This window comes from Haematobia irritans, chromosome 3 (assembly GCF_050003625.1).
Source record: "Haematobia irritans isolate KBUSLIRL chromosome 3, ASM5000362v1, whole genome shotgun sequence".
Lineage (NCBI taxonomy): Eukaryota > Metazoa > Arthropoda > Insecta > Diptera > Muscidae > Haematobia > Haematobia irritans.
In genome coordinates, this window is record NC_134399.1 from 113,758,489 (window position 1) to 113,782,168 (window position 23,680).

The window sequence follows — 23,680 nt, forward strand, 5'->3', positions numbered from 1 at the left end:
ATTTTTATATTAAAAACTTCTTTTGCCCATATCTCCTTAAATATGCGTCCTAGAGCGAAAAGGACTTTAATTCGTGACCACCCCAAAAAATTGAAAAATCCACCCAAAACCTAAAAAAATTGAAATTTTTATATGAAAAACTTCTTTTGCCCATATCTCCTTAAATATGCGTCCTAGAGCGAAAAGGACTTTAATTCGTGACCACCCCCAAAAAATTGAAAAATCCACCCAAAACCTAAAAAAATTGAAATTTTTATATGAAAAACTTCTTTTGCCCATATCTCCTTAAATATGCGTCCTAGAGCGAAAAGGACTTTAATTCGTGACCACCCCCAAAAAATTGAAAAATCAACCCAAAACCTAAAAAAATTGAAATTTTTATATGAAAACCTTCTTTTGCCCATATCTCCTTAAATATGCGTCCTAGAGCGAAAAGGACTTTAAATCGTGACCACCCCCAAAAAATTGAAAAATCCACCCAAAACCTAAAAAAATTTAAATTTTTATATGAAAAACTTATTTTGCCCATATCTCCTAAACTAAGCGTCCTAGAGCGAAAAGGACCTTAATTCGTGACCACCCCCAAAAAATTGAAAAATCCACCCAAAACCTAAAAAAATTGAAATTTTTATATGAAAAACTTCTTTTGCCCATATCTCCTTAAATATGCGTCCTAGAGCGAAAAGGACTTTAATTCGTGACCACCCCCAAAAAATTGAAAAATCCACCCAAAACCTAAAAAAATTGAAATTTTTATATGAAAAACTTCTTTTGCCCATATCTCCTTAAATATGCGCCCTAGAGCGAAAAGGACTTTAATTCGTGACCACCCCCAAAATTGAATTGAAAAATCCACCCAAAACCTAAAAAAATTGAAATTTTTATATGAAAAACTTCTTTTGCCCATATCTCCTTAAATATGCGTCCTAGAGCGAAAAGGACTTTAATTCGTGACCACCCCCAAAAAATTGAAAAATCCACCCAAAACCTAAAAAAATTGAAATTTTTATACGAAAAACTTCTTTTGCCCATATCTCCTTAAATATGCGTCTTATAGCGAAAAGGACTTTAATTCGTGACCACCCCCAAAAAATTGAAAAATCCACCCAAAACCTAAAAAAATTGAAATTTTTATATGAAAAACTTCTTTTGCCCATATCTCCTTAAATATGCGTCCTAGAGCGAAAAGGACTTTAATTCGTGACCACCCCCAAAAAATTGAAAAATCCACCCAAAACCTAAAAAAATTGAAATTTTTATATGAAAAACTTCTTTTGCCCATATCTCCTTAAATATGCGTCCTAGAGCGAAAAGGACTTTAATTCGTGACCACCCCCAAAAAATTGAAAAATCCACCCAAAACCTAAAAAAATTGAAATTTTTATATGAAAAACTTCTTTTGCCCATATCTCCTTAAATATGCGTCCTAGAGCGAAAAGGACTTTAATTCGTGACCACCCCCAAAAAATTGAAAAATCCACCCAAAACCTAAAAAAATTTAAGTTTTTATATGAAAAACTTCTTTTGCCCATATCTCCTTAAATATGCGTCCTAGAGCGAAAAGGACTTTAATTCGTGACCACCCCCAAAAAATTGAAAAATCCACCCAAAACCTAAAAAAATTGAAATTTTTATATGAGAACCTTCTTTTGCCCATATCTCCTTAAATATGCGTCCTAGAGCGAAAAGGACTTTAATTCGTGACCACCCGCAAAAAATTGAAAAATCCACCCAAAACCTAAAAAAATTGAAGTTTTTATATGAAAAACTTCTTTTGCCCATATCTCCTTAAATATGCGTCCTAGAGCGAAAAGGACTTTAATTCGTGACCACCCCCAAAAAATTTAAAAATCCACCCAAAACCTAAAAAAATTGAAATTTTTATATGAAAAACTTCTTTTGCCCATATCTCCTTAAATATGCGTCCTAGAGCGAAAAGGTCTTTAATTCGTGACCACCCTCAAACAATTGAAAAATCCACCCAAAACCTAAAAAAATTTAAGTTTTTATATGAAAAACTTCTTTTGCCCATATCTCCTTAAATATGCGTCCTAGAGCGAAAAGGACTTTAATTCGTGACCACCCCCAAAAAATTGAAAAATCCACCCAAAACCTAAAAAAATTGAAATTTTTATATGAAAAACTTCTTTTGCCCATATCTCCTTAAATATGCGTCCTAGAGCGAAAAGGACTTTAATTCGTGACCACCCCCAAAAAATTTAAAAATCCACCCAAAACCTAAAAAAATTGAAATTTTTATATGAAAAACTTCTTTTGCCCATATCTCCTTAAATATGCGTCCTAGAGCGAAAAGGACTTTAATTCGTGACCACCCCCAAAAAATTGAAAAATCCACCCAAAACCTAAAAAAATTGAAATTTTTATATGAAAAACTTCTTTTGCCCATATCTCCTTAAATATGCGTCCTAGAGCGAAAAGGACATTAATTCGTGACCACCCCAAAAAATTGAAAAATCCACCCAAAACCTAAAAAAATTGAAATTTTTATATGAAAAACTTCTTTTGCCCATATCTCCTTAAATATGCGTCCTAGAGCGAAAAGGACTTTAATTCGTGACCACCCCCAAAAAATTGAAAAATCCAGCCAAAACCTAAAAAAATTGAAATTTTTATATGAAAAACTTCTTTTGCCCATATCTCCTTAAATATGCGTCCTAGAGCGAAAAGGACTTTAATTCGTGACCACCCCCAAAAAATTGAAAAATCAACCCAAAACCTAAAAAAATTGAAATTTTTATATGAAAACCTTCTTTTGCCCATATCTCCTTAAATATGCGTCCTAGAGCGAAAAGGACTTTAAATCGTGACCACCCCCAAAAAATTGAAAAATCCACCCAAAACCTAAAAAAATTTAAATTTTTATATGAAAAACTTCTTTTGCCCATATCTCCTTAAATATGCGTCCTAGAGCGAAAAGGACTTTAATTCGTGACCACCCCCAAAAAATTTAAAAATCCACCCAAAACCTAAAAAAATTGAAATTTTTATATGAAAAACTTCTTTTGCCCATATCTCCTTAAATATGCGTCCTAGAGCGAAAAGGACTTTAATTCGTGACCACCCCCAAAAAATTGAAAAATCCACCCAAAACCTAAAAAAATTTAAATTTTTATATGAAAAACTTCTTTTGCCCATATCTCCTTAAATATGCGTCCTAGAGCGAAAAGGACTTTAATTCGTGACCACCCCCAAAAAATTGAAAAATCCACCCAAAACCTAAAAAAAAATGAAATTTTTATATGAAAAACTTCTTTTACCCATATCTCCTAAACTAAGCGTCCTAGAGCGAAAAGGACTTTAATTCGTGACCACCCCCAAAAAATTGAAAAATCCACCCAAAACCTAAAAAAATTGAAATTTTTATATGAAAAACTTCTTTTGCCCATATCTCCTTAAATATGCGTCCTAGAGCGAAAAGGACTTTAATTCGTGACCACCCCAAAAAATTGAAAAATCCACCCAAAACCTAAAAAAATTGAAATTTTTATATGAAAAACTTCTTTTGCCCATATCTCCTTAAATATGCGTCCTAGAGCGAAAAGGACTTTAATTCGTGACCACCCCCAAAAAATTGAAAATCCACCCAAAACCTAAAAAAATTGAAATTTTTATATGAAAAACTTCTTTTGCCCATATCTCCTTAAATATGCGTCCTAGAGCAAAAAGGACTTTAATTCGTGACCACCCCCAAAAAATTGAAAAATCAACCCAAAACCTAAAAAAATTGAAATTTTTATATGAAAACCTTCTTTTGCCCATATCTCCTTAAATATGCGTCCTAGAGCGAAAAGGACTTTAAATCGTGACCACCCCCAAAAAATTGAAAAATCCACCCAAAACCTAAAAAAATTTAAATTTTTATATGAAAAACTTCTTTTGCCCATATCTCCTAAACTAAGCGTCCTAGAGCGAAAAGGACTTTAATTCGTGACCACCCCCAAAAAATTGAAAAATCCACCCAAAACCTAAAAAAATTGAAATTTTTATATGAAAACCTTCTTTTGCCCATATCTCCTTAAATATGCGTCCTAGAGCGAAAAGGACTTTAATTCGTGACCACCCCCAAAAAATTGAAAAATCCACCCAAAACCTAAAAAAATTGAAATTTTTATATGAAAAACTTCTTTTGCCCATATCTCCTTAAATATGCGCCCTAGAGCGAAAAGGACTTTAATTCGTGACCACCCCCAAAAAATTGAAAAATCCACCCAAAACCTAAAAAAATTGAAATTTTTATATGAAAAACTTCTTTTGCCCATATCTCCTTAAATATGCGTCCTAGAGCGAAAAGGACTTTAATTCGTGACCACCCCCAAAAAATTGAAAAATCCACCCAAAACCTAAAAAAATTGAAATTTTTATACGAAAAACTTCTTTTGCCCATATCTCCTTAAATATGCGCCCTAGAGCGAAAAGGACTTTAATTCGTGACCACCCCCAAAAAATTTAAAAATCCACCCAAAACCTAAAAAAATTGAAATTTTTATATGAAAAACTTCTTTTGCCCATATCTCCTTAAATATGCGTCCTAGAGCGAAAAGGACTTTAATTCGTGACCACCCCCAAAAAATTGAAAAATCCACCCAAAACCTAAAAAATTGAAATTTTTATATGAAAAACTTCTTTTGCCCATATCTCCTTAAATATGCGTCCTAGAGCGAAAAGGACTTTAATTCGTGACCACCCCCAAAAAATTGAAAAATCCACCCAAAACCTAAAAAAATTGAAATTTTTATATGAAAAACTTCTTTTGCCCATATCTCCTTAAATATGCGTCCTAGAGCGAAAAGGACTTTAATTCGTGACCACCCCCAAAAAATTGAAAAATCCACCCAAAACCTAAAAAAATTTAAATTTTTATACGAAAAACTTCTTTTGCCCATATCTCCTTAAATATGCGTCTTATAGCGAAAAGGACTTTAATTCGTGACCACCCCCAAAAAATTGAAAAATCCACCCAAAACCTAAAAAAATTGAAATTTTTATATGAAAAACTTCTTTTGCCCATATCTCCTTAAATATGCGTCCTAGAGCGAAAAGGACTTTAATTCGTGACCACCCCCAAAAAATTGAAAAATCCACCCAAAACCTAAAAAAATTTAAATTTTTATATGAAAAACTTCTTTTGCCCATATCTCCTTAAATATGCGTCCTAGAGCGAAAAGGACTTTAATTCGTGACCACCCCCAAAAAATTGAAAAATCCACCCAAAACCTAAAAAAATTGAAATTTTTATATGAAAAACTTCTTTTGCCCATATCTCCTTAAATATGCGTCCTAGAGCGAAAAGGACTTTAATTCGTGACCACCCCCAAAAAATTGAAAAATCCACCCAAAACCTAAAAAAATTGAAATTTTTATATGAAAAACTTCTTTTGCCCATATCTCCTTAAATATGCGTCCTAGAGCGAAAAGGACTTTAATTCGTGACCACCCCCAAAAAATTGAAAAATCCACCCAAAACCTAAAAAAATTGAAATTTTTATATGAGAACCTTCTTTTGCCCATATCTCCTTAAATATGCGTCCTAGAGCGAAAAGGACTTTAATTCGTGACCACCCCCAAAAAATTTAAAAATCCACCCAAAACCTAAAAAAATTGAAATTTTTATATGAAAAACTTCTTTTGCCCATATCTCCTTAAATATGCGTCCTAGAGCGAAAAGGACTTTAATTCGTGACCACCCCCAAAAAATTGAAAAATCCACCCAAAACCTAAAAAAATTGAAATTTTTATATGAAAAACTTCTTTTGCCCATATCTCCTTAAATATGCGTCCTAGAGCGAAAAGGACTTTAATTCGTGACCACCCCCAAAAAATTGAAAATCCACCCAAAACCTAAAAAAATTGAAATTTTTATATGAAAAACTTCTTTTGCCCATATCTCCTTAAATATGCGTCCTAGAGCGAAAAGGACTTTAATTCGTGACCACCCCCAAAAAATTGAAAAATCAACCCAAAACCTAAAAAAATTGAAATTTTTATATGAAAACCTTCTTTTGCCCATATCTCCTTAAATATGCGTCCTAGAGCGAAAAGGACTTTAAATCGGGACCACCCCTAAAAAATTGAAAAATCCACCCAAAACCTAAAAAAATTTAAATTTTTATATGAAAAACTTCTTTTGCCCATATCTCCTAAACTAAGCGTCCTAGAGCGAAAAGGACTTTAATTCGTGACCACCCCCAAAAAATTGAAAAATCCACCCAAAACCTAAAAAAATTGAAATTTTTATATGAAAACCTTCTTTTGCCCATATCTCCTTAAATATGCGTCCTAGAGCGAAAAGGACTTTAATTCGTGACCACCCCCAAAAAATTGAAAAATCCACCCAAAACCTAAAAAAATTGAAATTTTTATATGAAAAACTTCTTTTGCCCATATCTCCTTAAATATGCGCCCTAGAGCGAAAAGGACTTTAATTCGTGACCACCCCCAAAAAATTGAAAAATCCACCCAAAACCTAAAAAAATTGAAATTTTTATATGAAAAACTTCTTTTGCCCATATCTCCTTAAATATGCGTCCTAGAGCGAAAAGGACTTTAATTCGTGACCACCCCCAAAAAATTGAAAAATCCACCCAAAACCTAAAAAAATTGAAATTTTTATATGAAAAACTTCTTTTGCCCATATCTCCTTAAATATGCGTCTTATAGCGAAAAGGACTTTAATTCGTGACCACCCCCAAAAAATTGAAAAATCCACCCAAAACCTAAAAAAATTGAAATTTTTATATGAAAAACTTATTTTGCCCATATCTCCTTAAATATGCGCCCTAGAGCGAAAAGGACTTTAATTCGTGACCACCCCCAAAAAATTGAAAAATCCACCCAAAACCTAAAAAAATTGAAATTTTTATATGAAAAACTTCTTTTGCCCATATCTCCTTAAATATGCGTCCTAGAGCGAAAAGGACTTTAATTCGTGACCACCCCCAAAAAATTGAAAAAAAATCCACCCAAAACCTAAAAAAATTGAAATTTTTATATGAAAAACTTCTTTTGCCAATATCTCCTTAAATATGCGTCCTAGAGCGAAAAGGACTTTAATTCGTGACCACCCCCAAAAAATTGAAAAATCCACCCAAAACCTAAAAAAATTGAAATTTTTATATGAGAACCTTCTTTTGCCCATATCTCCTTAAATATGCGTCCTAGAGCGAAAAGGACTTTAATTCGTGACCACCCCCAAAAAATTGAAAAATCCACCCAAAACCTAAAAAAATTGAAGTTTTTATATGAAAACCTTCTTTTGCCCATATCTCTTTAAATATGCGTCCTAGAGCGAAAAGGACTTTAATTCGTGACCACCCCCAAAAAATTGAAAAATCCACCCAAAACCTAAAAAAATTGAAATTTTTATATGAAAAACTTCTTTTGCCCATATCTCCTAAACTAAGCGTCCTAGAGCGAAAAGGACTATAATTCGTGACCACCCCCAAAAAATTGAAAAATCCACCCAAAACCTAAAAAAATTGAATTTTTTATATGAAAAACTTCTTTTGCCCATATCTCCTTAAATATGCGTCCTAGAGCGAAAAGGACTTTAATTCGTGACCACCCCCAAAAAATTGAAAAATCCACCCAAAACCTAAAAAAATTGAAATTTTTATATGAAAAACTTCTTTTGCCAATATCTCCTTAAATATGCGTCCTAGAGCGAAAAGGACTTTAATTCGTGACCACCCCCAAAAAATTGAAAAATCCACCCAAAACCTAAAAAAATTGAAATTTTTATATGAGAACCTTCTTTTGCCCATATCTCCTTAAATATGCGTCCTAGAGCGAAAAGGACTTTAATTCGTGACCACCCCCAAAAAATTGAAAAATCCACCCAAAACCTAAAAAAATTGAAGTTTTTATATGAAAACCTTCTTTTGCCCATATCTCTTTAAATATGCGTCCTAGAGCGAAAAGGACTTTAATTCGTGACCACCCCCAAAAAATTGAAAAATCCACCCAAAACCTAAAAAAATTGAAATTTTTATATGAAAAACTTCTTTTGCCCATATCTCCTAAACTAAGCGTCCTAGAGCGAAAAGGACTATAATTCGTGACCACCCCCAAAAAATTGAAAAATCCACCCAAAACCTAAAAAAAATTGAAATTTTTATATGAAAAACTTCTTTTGCCCATATCTCCTTAAATATGCGCCCTAGAGCGAAAAGGACTTTAATTCGTGACCTCCCCCAAAAAATTGAAAAATCCACCCAAAACCTAAAAAAATTGAAATTTTTATATGAAAAACTTCTTTTGCCCATATCTCCTTAAATATGCGTCCTAGAGCGAAAAGGACTTTAATTCGTGACCACCCCAAAAAATTGAAAAATCCACCCAAAACCTAAAAAAATTGACATTTTTATATGAAAAACTTCTTTTGCCCATATCTCCTTAAATATGCGTCCTAGAGCGAAAAGGACTTTAATTCGTGACCACCCCAAAAAATTGAAAAATCCACCCAAAACCTAAAAAAATTGAAATTTTTATATGAAAAACTTCTTTTGCCCATATCTCCTTAAATATGCGTCCTAGAGCGAAAAGGACTTTAATTCGTGACCACCCCCAAAAAATTGAAAAATCCACCCAAAACCTAAAAAAATTGAAATTTTTATTTGAAAAACTTCTTTTGCCCATATCTCCTTAAATATGCGTCCTAGAGCGAAAAGGACTTTAATTCGTGACCACCCCCAAAAAATTGAAAAATCCACCCAAAACCTAAAAAATTGAAATTTTTATATGAAAAACTTCTTTTGCTCATATCTCCTTAAATATGCGTCCTAGAGCGAAAAGGACTTTAATTCGTGACCACCCCAAAAAATTGAAAAATCCACCCAAAACCTAAAAAATTGAAGTTTTTATATGAAAAACTTCTTTTGCCCATATCTCCTTAAATATGCGTCCTAGAGCGAAAAGGACTTTAATTCGTGACCACCCCAAAAAATTGAAAAATCCACCCAAAACCTAAAAAAATTGAAATTTTTATATGAAAAACTTCTTTTGCCCATATCTCCTTAAATATGCGTCCTAGAGCGAAAAGGACTTTAATTCGTGACCACCCCCAAAAAATTTAAAAATCCACCCAAAACCTAAAAAAATTTAAATTTTTATATGAAAAACTTCTTTTGCCCATATCTCCTTAAATATGCGTCCTAGAGCGAAAAGGACTTTAATTCGTGACCACCCCAAAGAATTGAAAAATCCACCCAAAACCTAAAAAAATTGAAATTTTTATATGAAAAACTTGTTTTGCCCATATCTCCTTAAATATGCGTCCTAGAGCGAAAAGGACTTTAAGTCGTGACCATCCCCAAAAAATTGAAAAATCCACCCAAAACCTAAAAAAATTGAAATTTTTATACGAAAAACTTCTTTTGCCCATATCTCCTTAAATATGCGTCTTATAGCGAAAAGGACTTTAATTCGTGACCACCCCCAAAAAATTGAAAAATCCACCCAAAACCTAAAAAAATTGAAATTTTTATATGAAAAACTTCTTTTGCCCATATCTCCTTAAATATGCGTCCTAGAGCGAAAAGGACTTTAATTCGTGACCACCCCAAAAAAATTGAAAAATCCACCCAAAACCTAAAAAAATTGAAATTTTTATATGAAAAACTTCTTTTGCCCATATCTCCTTAAATATGCGTCCTAGAGCGAAAAGGACTTTAATTCGTGACCACCCCCAAAAAATTGAAAAATCCACCCAAAACCTAAAAAAATTGAAATTTTTATACGAAAAACTTCTTTTGCCCATATCTCCTAAACTAAGCGTCCTAGAGCGAAAAGGACTTTAATTCGTGACCACCCCCAAAAAATTGAAAAATCCACCCAAAACCTAAAAAAATTGAAATTTTTATATGAAAAACTTCTTTTGCCCATATCTCCTTAAATATGCGTCCTAGAGCGAAAAGGACTTTAATTCGTGACCACCCCCAAAAAATTGAAAAATCCACCCAAAACCTAAAAAAATTGAAATTTTTATATGAAAAACTTCTTTTGCCCATATCTCCTAAACTAAGCGTCTTAGAGCGAAAAGGACTTTAATTCGTGACCACCCCCAAAAAATTGAAAAATCCACCCAAAACCTAAAAAAAATGAAGTTTTTATATGAGAACCTTCTTTTGCCCATATCTCCTTAAATATGCGTCCTAGAGCGAAAAGGACTTTAATTCGTGACCACCCCAAAAAATTTAAAAATCCACCCAAAACCTAAAAAAATTGAAATTTTTATATGAAAAACTTCTTTTGCCCATATCTCCTTAAATATGCGTCCTAGAGCGAAAAGGACTTTAATTCGTGACCACCCCCAAAAAATTGAAAAATCCACCCAAAACCTAAAAAAATTGAAATTTTTATATGAGAACCTTCTTTTGCCCATATCTCCTTAAATATGCGTCCTAGAGCGAAAAGGACTTTAATTCGTGACCACCCTCAAAAAATTGAAAAATCCACCCAAAACCTAAAAAAATTGAAATTTTTATACGAAAAACTTCTTTTGTCCATATCTCCTTAAATATGCGTCTTATAGCGAAAAGGACTTTAATTCGTGACCACCCCCAAAAAATTGAAAAATCCACCCAAAACCTAAAAAAATTGAAATTTTTATATGAAAAACTTCTTTTGCCCATATCTCCTTAAATATGCGTCCTAGAGCGAAAAGGACTTTAATTCGTGACCACCCCAAAAAATTGAAAAATCCACCCAAAACCTAAAAAAATTGAAATTTTTATATGAAAAACTTCTTTTGCCCATATCTCCTTAAATATGCGTCCTAGAGCGAAAAGGACTTTAATTCGTGACCACCCCCAAAAAATTGAAAAATCCACCCAAAACCTAAAAAAATTGAAATTTTTATACGAAAAACTTCTTTTGCCCATATCTCCTAAAGTAAGCGTCCTAGAGCGAAAAGAACTTAAATTCGTGACCACCCCCAAAAAATTGAAAAATCCACCCAAAACCTAAAAAAATTGAAATTTTTATATGAAAAACTTCTTTTGCCCATATCTCCTTAAATATGCGTCCTAGAGCGAAAAGGACTTTAATTCGTGACCACCCCCAAAAAATTGAAAAATCCACCCAAAACCTAAAAAAATTGAAATTTTTATATGAAAAACTTCTTTTGCCCATATCTCCTAAACTAAGCGTCTTAGAGCGAAAAGGACTTTAATTCGTGACCACCCCCAAAAAATTGAAAAATCCACCCAAAACCTAAAAAAATTGAAGTTTTTATATGAGAACCTTCTTTTGCCCATATCTCCTTAAATATGCGTCCTAGAGCGAAAAGGACTTTAATTCGTGACCACCCCCAAAAAATTGAAAAATCCACCCAAAACCTAAAAAAATTGAAGTTTTTATATGAGAACCTTCTTTTGCACATATCTCCTTAAATATGCGTCCTAGAGCGAAAAGGACTTTAATTCGTGACCACCCCAAAAAATTTAAAAATCCACCCAAAACCTAAAAAAATTGAAATTTTTATATGAAAAACTTCTTTTGCCCATATCTCCTTAAATATGCGTCCTAGAGCGAAAAGGACTTTAATTCGTGACCACCCCCAAAAAATTGAAAAATCCACCCAAAACCTAAAAAAATTGAAATTTTTATATGAGAACCTTCTGTTGCCCATATCTCCTTAAATATGCGTCCTAGAGCGAAAAGGACTTTAATTCGTGACCACCCTCAAAAAATTGAAAAATCCACCCAAAACCTAAAAAAATTGAAGTTTTTATATGAAAAACTTCTTTTGCCCATATCTCCTTAAATATGCGTCCTAGAGCGAAAAGGACTTTAATTCGTGACCACCCCCAAAAAATTGAAAAATCCACCCAAAACCTAAAAAAATTGAAATTTTTATATGAAAAACTTCTTTTGCCCATATCTCCTTAAATATGCGTCCTAGAGCGAAAAGGACTTTAATTCGTGACCACCCCAAAAAATTGAAAAATCCACCCAAAACCTAAAAAAATTGAAATTTTTATATGAAAAACTTCTTTTGCCCATATCTCCTTAAATATGCGTCCTAGAGCGAAAAGGACTTTAATTCGTGACCACCCCAAAAAATTGAAAAATCCACCCAAAACCTAAAAAAATTGAAATTTTTATATGAAAAACTTCTTTTGCCCATATCTCCTCAACTAAGCGTCCTGGAGCGAAAAGGACTATAATTCGTGACCACCCCAAAAAATTGAAAAATCCACCCAAAACCTAAAAAAATTGAAATTTTTATATGAAAAACTTCTTTTGCCCATATCTCCTTAAATATGCGTCCTAGAGCGAAAAGGACTTTAATTCGTGACCACCCCAAAAAATTGAAAAATCCACCCAAAACCTAAAAAAATTGAAATTTTTATATGAAAAACTTCTTTTGCCCATATCTCCTAAACTAAGCGTCCTAGAGCGAAAAGGACTATATTTCGTGACCACCCCAAAAAATTGAAAAATCCACCCAAAATCTAAAAAAATTGAAGTTTTTATATGAAAAACTTCTTTTGCCCATATCTCCTTAACTATGCGTCCTAGAGCGAAAAGGACTTTAATTCGTGGCCACCCCAAAAAATTGAAAAATCCACCCAAAACCTAAAAAAATTGAAATTTTTATATGAAAAACTTCTTTTGCCCATATCTCCTTAAATATGCGTCCTAGAGCGAAAAGGACTTTAATTCGTGACCACCCCCAAAAAATTTAAAAATCCACCCAAAACCTAAAAAAATTGAAATTTTTATACGAAAAACTTCTTTTGCCCATATCTCTAAAACTAAGCGTCCTAGAGCGAAAAGGACTTTAATTCGTGACCACCCCCAAAAAATTGAAAAATCCACCCAAAACCTAAAAAAATTGAAATTTTTATATGAAAAACTTCTTTTGCCCATATCTCCTTAAATATGCGTCCAAAAGCGAAAAGGACTTTAATTCGTGACCACCCCCAAAAAATTGAAAAATCCACCCAAAACCTAAAAAAAATTGAAATTTTTATATGAAAAACTTCTTTTGCCCATATCTCCTAAACTAAGCGTCCTAGAGCGAAAAGGACTTTAATTCGTGACCACCCCCAAAAAATTGAAAAATCCACCCAAAACCTAAACCTAAAATCCTTAAATATGCGTCCTAGAGCGAAAAGGACTTTAATTCGTGACCACCCCAAAAAAATTGAAAAATCCACCCAAAACCTAAAAAAATTGAAATTTTTATATGAAAAACTTCTTTTGCCCATATCTCCTTAAATATGCGTCCTAGAGCGAAAATTGAAATTTTTATATGAAAAACTTCTTTTGCCCATATCTCCTTAAATATGCGTACTAGAGCGAAAAGGACTTTAATTCGTGACCACCCCAAAAAATTGAAAAATCCACCCAAAACCTAAAAAAATTGAAATTTTTATATGAAAAACTTCTTTTGCCCATATCTCCTAAACTAAGCGTCCTAGAGCGCAAAGGACTATAATTCGTGGCCACCCCAAAAAATTGAAAAATCCACCCAAAATCTAAAAAAATTGAAGTTTTTATATGAAAAACTTCTTTTGCCCATATCTCCTTAAATATGCGTCCTAGAGCGAAAAGGACTTTAATTCGTGACCACCCCAAAAAATTGAAAAATCCACCCAAAACCTAAAAAAATTGAAATTTTTATATGAAAAACTTCTTTTGCCCATATCTCCTTAAATATGCGTCCTAGAGCGAAAAGGACTTTAATTCGTGACCACCCCCAAAAAATTGAAAAATCCACCCAAAACCTAAAAAAATTGAAATTTTTATACGAAAAACTTCTTTTGCCCATATCTCTAAAACTAAGCGTCCTAGAGCGAAAAGGACTTTAATTCGTGACCACCCCAAAAAATTGAAAAATCCTCCCAAAACCTAAAAAAATTGAAATTTTTATATGAAAAACTTCTTTTGCCCATATCTCCTTAAATATGCGTCCTAGAGCGAAAAGGACTTTAATTCGTGACCACCCCCAAAAAATTGAAAAATCCACCCAAAACCTAAAAAAATTGAAATTTTTATATGAAAAACTTCTTTAGCCCATATCTCCTAAACTAAGCGTCCTAGAGCAAAAAGGACTTTAATTCGTGACCACCCCCAAAAAATTGAAAAATCCACCCAAAACCTAAAAAAATTGAAATTTTTATATAAAAAACTTCTTTTGCCCATATCTCCTTAAATATGCGTCCTAGAGCGAAAAGGACTTTAAGTCGTGACCACCCCCAAAGAATTGAAAAATCCACCCAAAACCTAAAAAAATTGAATTTTTTATATGAAAAACTTCTTTTGCCCATATCTCCTAAACTAAGCGTCCTAGAGCGAAAAGGATTTTAATTCGTGACCACCCCCAAAAAATTGAAAAATCCACCCAAAACCTAAAAAAATTGAAATTTTTATATGAAAAACTTCTTTTGCCCATATCTCCTTAAATATGCGTCCTAGAGCGAAAAGGACTTTAATTCGTGACCTCCCCCAAAAAATTGAAAAATCCACCCAAAACCTAAAAAAATTGAAATTTTTATATGAAAAACTTCTTTTGCCCATATCTCCTTAAATATGCGTCCTAGAGCGAAAAGGACTTTAATTCGTGACCACCCCCAAAAAATTGAAAAATCCACCCAAAACCTAAAAAAATTGAAATTTTTATATGAAAAACTTCTTTTGCCCATATCTCCTTAAATATGCGTCCTAGAGCGAAAAGGACTTTAATTCGTGACCACCCCAAAAAATTGAAAAATCCACCCAAAACCTAAAAAAATTGAAATTTTTATATGAAAAACTTCTTTTGCCCATATCTCCTAAACTAAGCGTCCTAGAGCGAAAAGGACTTTAATTCGTGACCACCCCCAAAAAATTGAAAAATCCACCCAAAACCTAAAAAAATTGAAATTTTTATATGAAAAACTTCTTTTGCCCATATCTCCTTAAATATGCGTCCTAGAGCGAAAAGGACTTTAATTCGTGACCACCCCCAAAAAATTGAAAAATCCACCCAAAACCTAAAAAAATTGAAATTTTTATATGAAAAACTTCTTTTGCCCATATCTCCTAAACTAAGCGTCCTAGAGCGAAAAGGACTTTAATTCGTGACCACCCCCAAAAAATTGAAAAATCCACCCAAAACCTAAAAAAATTTAAATTTTTATATGAAAACCTTCTTTTGCCCATATCTCCTTAAATATGCGTCCTAGAGCGAAAAGGACTTTAATTCGTGACCACCCCCAAAAAATTGAAAAATCCACCCAAAACCTAAAAAAATTGAAATTTTTATATGAAAAACTTCTTTTGCCCATATCTCCTAAACTAAGCGTCCTAGAGCGAAAAGGACTATAATTCGTGACCACCCCAAAAAATTGAAAAATCCACCCAAAACCTAAAAAAATTGAAGTTTTTATATGAAAAACTTCTTTTGCCCATATCTCCTTAAATATGCGTCCTAGAGCGAAAAGGACTTTAATTCGTGACCACCCCCAAAAAATTGAAAAATCCACCCAAAACCTAAAAAAATTGAAATTTTTATATGAAAAACTTCTTTTGCCCATATCTCCTTAAATATGCGTCCTAGAGCGAAAAGGACTTTAATTCGTGACCACCCCCAAAAAAATGAAAAATCCACCCAAAACCTAAAAAAATTGAAATTTTTATATGAAAAATTTCTTTTGCCCATATCTCCTAAACTAAGCGTCCTAGAGCGAAAAGGACTATAATTCGTGACCACCCCAAAAAATTGAAAAATCCACCCAAAACCTAAAAAAATTGAAATTTTTATATGAAAAACTTCTTTTGCCCATATCTCCTTAAATATGCGTCTTATAGCGAAAAGGACTTTAATTCGTGACCACCCCCAAAAAATTGAAAAATCCACCCAAAACCTAAAAAAATTGAAATTTTTATATGAAAAACTTCTTTTGCCCATATCTCCTTAAATATGCGTCCTAGAGCGAAAAGGACTTTAATTCGTGACCACCCCCAAAAAATTGAAAAATCCACCCAAAACCTAAAAAAATTGAAATTTTTATATGAAAAACTTCTTGTGCCCATATCTCCTAAACTAAGCGTCCTAGAGCGAAAAGGACTTTAATTCGTGACCACCCCCAAAAAATTGAAAAATCCACCCAAAACCTAAAAAAATTGAAATTTTTATATGAAAAACTTCTTTTGCCCATATCTCCTTAAATATGCGTCCTAGAGCGAAAAGGACTTTAATTCGTGACCACCCCCAAAATTGAATTGAAAAATCCACCCAAAACCTAAAAAAATTGAAATTTTTATATGAGAACCTTCTTTTGCCCATATCTCCTTAAATATGCGTCCTAGAGCGAAAAGGACTTTAATTCGTGACCACCCCCAAAAAATTGAAAAATCCACCCAAAACCTAAAAAAATTGAAATTTTTATACGAAAAACTTCTTTTGCCCATATCTCCTTAAATATGCGTCCTAGAGCGAAAAGGACTTTAAGTCGTGACCACCCCCAAAAAATTGAAAAATCCACCCAAAACCTAAAAAAATTGAAATTTTTATATGAAAAACTTCTTTTGCCCATATCTCCTAAACTAAGCGTCCTAGAGCGAAAAGGACTTTAATTCGTGACCACCCCCAAAAAATTAAAAAATCCTCCCAAAACCTAAAAAAATTGAAATTTTTATATGAGAACCTTCTTTTGCCCATATCTCCTTAAATATGCGTCCTAGAGCGAAAAGGACTTTAATTCGTGACCACCCCCAAAAAATTGAAAAATCCACCCAAAACCTAAAAAAATTGAAATTTTTATATGAGAACCTTCTTTTGCCCATATCTCCTTAAATATGCGTCCTAGAGCGAAAAGGACTTTAATTCGTGACCACCCCCAAAAAATTGAAAAATCCACCCAAAACCTAAAAAAATTTAAGTTTTTATATGAAAAACTTCTTTTGCCCATATCTCCTTAAATATGCGTCCTAGAGCGAAAAGGACTTTAATTCGTGACCACCCCAAAAAATTGAAAAATCCACACAAAACCTAAAAAAATTGAAATTTTTATATGAAAAACTTCTTTTGCCCATATCTCCTTAAATATGCGTCCTAGAGCGAAAAGGACTTTAATTCGTGACCACCCCCAAAAAATTGAAAAATCCACCCAAAACCTAAAAAAATTGAAATTTTTATATGAAAAACTTCTTTTGCCCATATCTCCTTAAATATGCGTCCTAGAGCGAAAAGGACTTTAATTCGTGACCACCCCCAAAAAATTGAAAAATCCACCCAAAACCTAAAAAAATTGAAATTTTTATATGAAAAACTTCTTTTGCCCATATCTCCTTAAATATGCGTCCTAGAGCGAAAAGGACTTTAATTCGTGACCACCCTCAAACAATTGAAAAATCCACCCAAAACCTAAAAAAATTGAAATTTTTATACGAAAAACTTCTTTTGCCCATATCTCCTTAAAGAGCGGAAAGGACTTTAATTCGTGACCACCCCAAAAAATTGAAAAATCCACCCAAAACCTAAAAAAATTGAAATTTTTATATGAAAAACTTCTTTTGCCCATATCTCCTTAAATATGCGTCCTAGAGCGAAAAGGACTTTAATTCGTGACCACCCTCAAACAATTGAAAAATCCACCCAAAACCTAAAAAAATTGAAATTTTTATACGAAAAACTTCTTTTGCCCATATCTCCTTAAAGAGCGGAAAGGACTTTAATTCGTGACCACCCCAAAAAATTGAAAAATCCACCCAAAACCTAAAAAAAATTGAAATTTTTATACGAAAAACTTCTTTTGCCCATATCTCCTTAAAGAGCGGAAAGGACTATAATTCGTGACAACCCTCAAACAATTGAAAAATCCACCCAAAACCTAAAAAAATTTAAATTTTTATATGAAAAACTTCTTTTGCCCATATCTCCTTAAATATGCGTCCTAGAGCGAAAAGGACTTTAATTCGTGACCACCCCCAAAAAATTGAAAAATCCACCCAAAACCTAAAAAATTGAAATTTTTATATGAAAAATTTCTTTGGCCATATCTCCTTAAATATGCGTCCTAGAGCGAAAAGGACTTTAATTCGTGACCACCCCCAAAAAATTGAAAAATCCACCCAAAACCTAAAAAAATTGAAATTTTTATATGAAAAACTTCTTTTGCCCATATCTCCTAAACTAAGCGTCCTAGAGCGAAAAGGACTTTAATTCGTGACCACCCCCAAAAAATTGAAAAATCCACCCAAAACCTAAAAAAATTTAAATTTTTATATGAAAACCTTCTTTTGCCCATATCTCCTTAAATATGCGTCCTAGAGCGAAAAGGACTTTAATTCGTGACCACCCCCAAAAAATTGAAAAATCCACCCAAAACCTAAAAAAATTGAAATTTTTATATGAAAAACTTCTTTTGCCCATATCTCCTAAACTAAGCGTCTTATAGCGAAAAGGACTTTAATTCGTGACCACCCTCAAACAATTGAAAAATCCACCCAAAACCTAAAAAAATTTAAATTTTTATATGAAAAACTTCTTTTGCCCATATCTCCTTAAATATGCGTCCTAGAGCGAAAAGGACTTTAATTCGTGACCACCCCCAAAAAATTGAAAAAATCCACCCAAAACCTAAAAAAATTGAAATTTTTATATGAAAAACTTCTTTTGCCCATATCTCCTAAACTAAGCGTCCTAGAGCGAAAAGGACTTTAATTCGTGACCACCCCCAAAAAATTGAAAAATCCACCCAAAACCTAAAAAAATTGAAATTTTTATATGAAAAACTTCTTTTGCCCATATCTCCTTAAATATGCGTCCTAGAGCGAAAAGGACTTTAATTCGTGACCACCCCCAAAAAATTGAAAAATCCACCCAAAACCTAAAAAAATTGAAATTTTTATATGAGAACCTTCTTTTGCCCATATCTCCTTAAATATGCGTCCTAGAGCGAAAAGGACTTTAATTCGTGACCACCCCCAAAAAATTGATAAATCCACCCAAAACCTAAAAAAATTGAAATTTTTATACGAAAAACTTCTTTTGCCCATATCTCCTTAAATATGCGTCCTAGAGCGAAAAGGACTTTAAGTCGTGACCACCCCCAAAAAATTGAAAAATCCACCCAAAACCTAAAAAAATTGAAATTTTTATATGAAAAACTTCTTTTGCCCATATCTCCTTAAATATGCGTCCTAGAGCGAAAAGGACTTTAATTCGTGACCACCCCCAAAAAAAAATCCACCCAAAACCTAAAAAAATGAAATTTTTATATGAAAAACTTCTTTTGCCCATATCTCCTTAAATATGCGTCCTAGAGCGAAAAGGACTTTAATTCGTGACCACCCCCAAAAAATTGAAAAATCCACCCAAAACCTAAAAAAATTGAAATTTTTATATGAAAAACTTCTTTTTCCAATATCTCCTTAAATATGCGTCCTAGAGCGAAAAGGACTTTAATTCGTGACCACCCCCAAAAAATTGAAAAATCCACCCAAAAGCTAAAAAAATTGAAATTTTTATATGAGAACCTTCTTTTGCCCATATCTCCTTAAATATGCGTCCTAGAGCGAAAAGGACTTTAATTCGTGACCACCCCCAAAAAATTGAAAAATCCACCCAAAACCTAAAAAAATTGAAGTTTTTATATGAAAACCTTCTTTTGCCCATATCTCTTTAAATATGCGTCCTAGAGCGAAAAGGACTTTAATTCGTGACCACCCCCAAAAAATTGAAAAATCCACCCAAAACCTAAAAAAATTGAAATTTTTATATGAAAAACTTCTTTTGCCCATATCTCCTAAACTAAGCGTCCTAGAGCGAAAAGGACTATAATTCGTGACCACCCCCAAAAAATTGAAAAATCCACCCAAAACCTAAAAAAATTGAAATTTTTATATGAAAAACTTCTTTTGCCCATATCTCCTTAAATATGCGTCCTAGAGCGAAAAGGACTTTAATTCGTGACCACCCCCAAAAAATTGAAAAATCCTCCCAAAACCTAAAAAAATTGAAATTTTTATATGAGAACCTTCTTTTGCCCATATCTCCTTAAATATGCGTCCTAGAGCGAAAAGGACTTTAATTCGTGACCACCCCCAAAAAATTGAAAAATCCACCCAAAACCTAAAAAAATTGAAATTTTTATATGAGAACCTTCTTTTGCCCATATCTCCTTAAATATGCGTCCTAGAGCGAAAAGGACTTTAATTCGTGACCACCCCAAAAAATTGAAAAATCCACACAAAACCTAAAAAAATTGAAATTTTTATATGAAAAACTTCTTTTGCCCATATCTCCTTAAATATGCGTCCTAGAGCGAAAAGGACTTTAATTCGTGACCACCCCCAAAAAATTGAAAAATCCACCCAAAACCTAAAAAAATTGAAATTTTTATATGAAAAACTTCTTTTGCCCATATCTCCTTAAATATGCGTCCTAGAGCGAAAAGGACTTTAATTCGTGACCACCCCCAAAAAATTGAAAAATCCACCCAAAACCTAAAAAAATTGAAATTTTTATATGAAAAACTTCTTTTGCCCATATCTCCTTAAATATGCGTCCTAGAGCGAAAAGGACTTTAATTCGTGACCACCCCCAAAAAATTGAAAAATCCACCCAAAACCTAAAAAAAATGAAATTTTTATACGAAAAACTTCTTTTGCCCATATCTCCTTAAAGAGCGGAAAGGACTTTAATTCGTGACCACCCCAAAAAATTGAAAAATCCACCCAAAACCTAAAAAAATTGAAATTTTTATACGAAAAACTTCTTTTGCCCATATCTCCTTAAAGAGCGGAAAGGACTATAATTCGTGACCACCCTCAAACAATTGAAAAATCCACCCAAAACCTAAAAAAATTGAAATTTTTATATGAAAAACTTCTTTTGCCCATATCTCCTTAAATATGCGTCCTAGAGCGAAAAGGACTTTAATTCGTGACCACCCCCAAAAAATTGAAAAATCCACCCAAAACCTAAAAAAAATGAAATTTTTATACGAAAAACTTCTTTTGCCCATATCTCCTTAAAGAGCGGAAAGGACTTTAATTCGTGACCACCCCAAAAAATTGAAAAATCCACCCAAAACCTAAAAAAATTGAAATTTTTATACGAAAAACTTCTTTTGCCCATATCTCCTTAAAGAGCGGAAAGGACTATAATTCGTGACCACCCTCAAACAATTGAAAAATCCACCCAAAACCTAAAAAAATTTAAATTTTTATATGAAAAACTTCTTTTGCCCATATCTCCTTAAATATGCGTCCTAGAGCGAAAAGGACTTTAATTCGTGACCACCCCCAAAAAATTGAAAAATCCACCCAAAACCTAAAAAATTGAAATTTTTATATGAAAAATTTCTTTGGCCATATCTCCTTAAATATGCGTCCTAGAGCGAAAAGGACTTTAATTCGTGACCACCCCCAAAAAATTGAAAAATCCACCCAAAACCTAAAAAAAATGAAATTTTTATATGAAAAACTTCTTTTGCCCATATCTCCTTAAATATGCGTCCTAGAGCGAAAAGGACTTTAATTCGTGACCACCCCCAAAAAATTGAAAAATCCACCCAAAACCTAAAAAAATTGAAATTTTTATATGAACACCTTCTTTTGCCCATATCTCCTTAAATATGCGTCCTAGAGCGAAAAGGACTTTAATTCGTGACCACCCTCAAACAATTGAAAAATCCACCCAAAACCTAAAAAAATTGAAATTTTTATACGAAAAACTTCTTTTGCCCATATCTCCTTAAATATGCGTCCTAGAGCGAAAAGGACTTTAATTCGTGACCACCCCCAAAAAATTGAAAAATCCACCCAAAACCTAAAAAATTGAAATTTTTATATGAAAAACTTCTTTTGCCCATATCTCCTTAAATATGCGTCCTAGAGCGAAAAGGACATTAATTCGTGACCACCCCCAAAAAATTGAAAAATCCACCCAAAACCTAAAAAAAAATTGAAATTTTTATATGAAAAACTTCTTTTGCCCATATCTCCTTAAATATGCGTCCTAGAGCGAAAAGGACTTTAATTCGTGACCACCCCCAAAAAATTGAAAAATCCACCCAAAACCTAAAAAAATTGAAATTTTTATATGAAAAACTTCTTTTGCCCATATCTCCTAAACTAAGCGTCCTAGAGCGAAAAGGACTTTAATTCGTGACCACCCCCAAAAAATTGAAAAATCCACCCAAAACCTAAAAAAATTGAAATTTTTATATGAAAAACTTCTTTTGCCCATGTCTCCTTAAATATGCGTCCTAGAGCGAAAAGGACTTTAATTCGTGACCACCCCCAAAAAATTGAAAAATCCACCCAAAACCTAAAAAAATTGAAATTTTTATATGAAAAACTTCTTTTGCCCATATCTCCTTAAATATGCGTCCTAGAGCGAAAAGGACTTTAATTCGTGACCACCCCCAAAAAATTGAAAAATCCACCCAAAACCTAAAAAAATTGAAATTTTTATATGAAAAACTTCTTTTGCCCATATCTCCTTAAATATGCGTCCTAGAGCGAAAAGGACTTTAATTCGTGACCACCCCCAAAAAATTGAAAAATCCACCCAAAACCTAAAAAAATTGAAATTTTTATATGAAAAACTTCTTTTGCCCATATCTCCTTAAATATGCGTCCTAGAGCGAAAAGGACTTTAATTCGTGACCACCCCCAAAAAATTGAAAAATCAACCCAAAACCTAAAAAAATTGAAATTTTTATATGAAAACCTTCTTTTGCCCATATCTCCTTAAATATGCGTCCTAGAGCGAAAAGGACTTTAAATCGTGACCACCCCCAAAAAATTGAAAAATCCACCCAAAACCTAAAAAAATTGAAATTTTTATATGAAAAACTTCTTTTGCCCATATCTCCTTAAATATGCGTCCTAGAGCGAAAAGGACTTTAATTCGTGACCACCCCCAAAAAATTGAAAAATCAACCCAAAACCTAAAAAAATTGAAATTTTTATATGAAAACCTTCTTTTGCCCATATCTCCTTAAATATGCGTCCTAGAGCGAAAAGGACTTTAAATCGTGACCACCCCCAAAAAATTGAAAAATCCACCCAAAACCTAAAAAAATTTAAATTTTTATATGAAAAACTTCTTTTGCCCATATCTCCTTAAATATGCGTCCTAGAGCGAAAAGGACTTTAATTCGTGACCACCCCCAAAAAATTTAAAAATCCACCCAAAACCTAAAAAAATTGAAATTTTTATATGAAAAACTTCTTTTGCCCATATCTCCTTAAATATGCGTCCTAGAGCGAAAAGGACTTTAATTCGTGACCACCCCCAAAAAATTGAAAAATCCACCCAAAACCTAAAAAAATTTAAATTTTTATATGAAAAACTTCTTTTGCCCATATCTCCTTAAATATGCGTCCTAGAGCGAAAAGGACTTTAATTCGTGACCACCCCCAAAAAATTTAAAAATCCACCCAAAACCTAAAAAAATTGAAATTTTTATATGTAAAACTTCTTTTGCCCATATCTCCTTAAATATGCGCCCTAGAGCGAAAAGGACTTTAATTCGTGACCACCCCCAAAAAATTGAAAAATCCACCCAAAACCTAAAAAAATTGAAATTTTTATATGAAAAACTTCTTTTGCCCATATCTCCTTAAATATGCGTCCTAGAGCGAAAAGGACTTTAATTCGTGACCACCCCAAAAAATTGAAAAATCCACCCAAAACCTAAAAAAATTGAAATTTTTA